Here is a 1,434-nt window from a genome sequence, read left to right as displayed (position 1 = left end):
TACAACGGTTCTCCTAGATGTTAAGTCGCAGCAACAGGTCCCGTACAATTCTCAGTACTCGTTACCACCCACCGATGGGCGGCCAGATCTAATGAGGTCTTGCATCTTTTCGACGAATTCAAGCGTAGCATCAGCTAAAGAATCGTCGGCAGTGGCTATCGTTGGTGTCAGTCACCAAAAACTGATAAGGGGTAGACTAAACACCTAGGAATGATTTCGGGCAAGATGTTATTGCTAACGCCATGGGAAGAAATCAACCATCACCCATGAATTTTTAATAAATCACGTGGTATGATTTTTTCTCCTTCCTTCGGACCAAAGGTCCCGAATTAGGGGTATAAGTACGCCCGCAATTCAGGGGCTCGGCATAGTTGCCGTTCGAAATTTCAAGCATATAATTGTCGTACTAGATAGTCGTCGCGAATTATCCAAAATTATAGTCCTTCTCGAGTCCAATCAGACATCGAGTTTTATTGCGAAGCTAAGGTAGCTAATCTTTTTATTCAAACTGTAATTAATTGTAATTGCTATAATAAAAGACCGTGCGCGGGTCTTAATAAACAGTAACGTAATTTAACAAATTCACATGTTGCAATTATTTTTTTTTTCCTTAATCATTCGACACGTTCGGAGAGGGAAAAAGGAATGAATTATAGTTAAACCAACTATCTTTTTGATTTATGATCGAGGCATCGAAGCCGGTCATTTAGAAATCTTAAAGATAGAAACATTGCTCGGCCGTGGGTTTCTTTTCCGTCATTGTACTCAGGTTCCAAGTCATTTTCGTGTTTGCTGTAAGGGTTGATCGAGGCGTCGAAGCCGGTTTTCCCAAACAGTAGCCACGGATTTGATTAACGCGGCTTCTTTTCGATCCAAGGCGGAGCAGATATTCCGATCAAGGTCGAGGCGTCGAAGCCGGCTTTGAAAGGAATAGACGCAAAACCAGCGGTCGTAAAGGGTTGCATGGGCTTGATAACGATTGACGGGACATGAGATTCATCCCCGATTAAAACTATTATAAATTCCAATTTTTCCCTCTCAGTAGATGAAAAACGCCGAAAAGGTACGAAAATACCGGTCGGGCAGACGCGAGCAGATTCGTCGGTTGCTAAGAGACTAGGTATGACCAGCACAAACGGGAAAGCTTCCGCTCGGGCGCGTAACGAAGCCGCGAGTGGTGCAAAATAAACTTTTAAGAACACCAGCACCAGCACCAGCACCAGCACCAGGGCACGCAAGGCTGTGTGGACCATCCCACCAAACGACCCGCGGTGGGAACACTACATTCAAACGGTGCTCGACATCACCAAGTAGTAACTCCGAAAACTTAAAATTTCTAATAAATAGTAATCGCGAGGGTGAACTCAATACGGATCAGGATCCCGTCCAGACGCGAGTCGTTTAGGAGAGGCGTGGGACAAAAAGCAAGCATCA

Source organism: Hylaeus volcanicus, unplaced genomic scaffold (assembly GCF_026283585.1).
Source record: "Hylaeus volcanicus isolate JK05 unplaced genomic scaffold, UHH_iyHylVolc1.0_haploid 12163, whole genome shotgun sequence".
Taxonomy (NCBI): domain Eukaryota; kingdom Metazoa; phylum Arthropoda; class Insecta; order Hymenoptera; family Colletidae; genus Hylaeus; species Hylaeus volcanicus.
Note: the sequence above shows the minus strand (reverse complement) of the source record.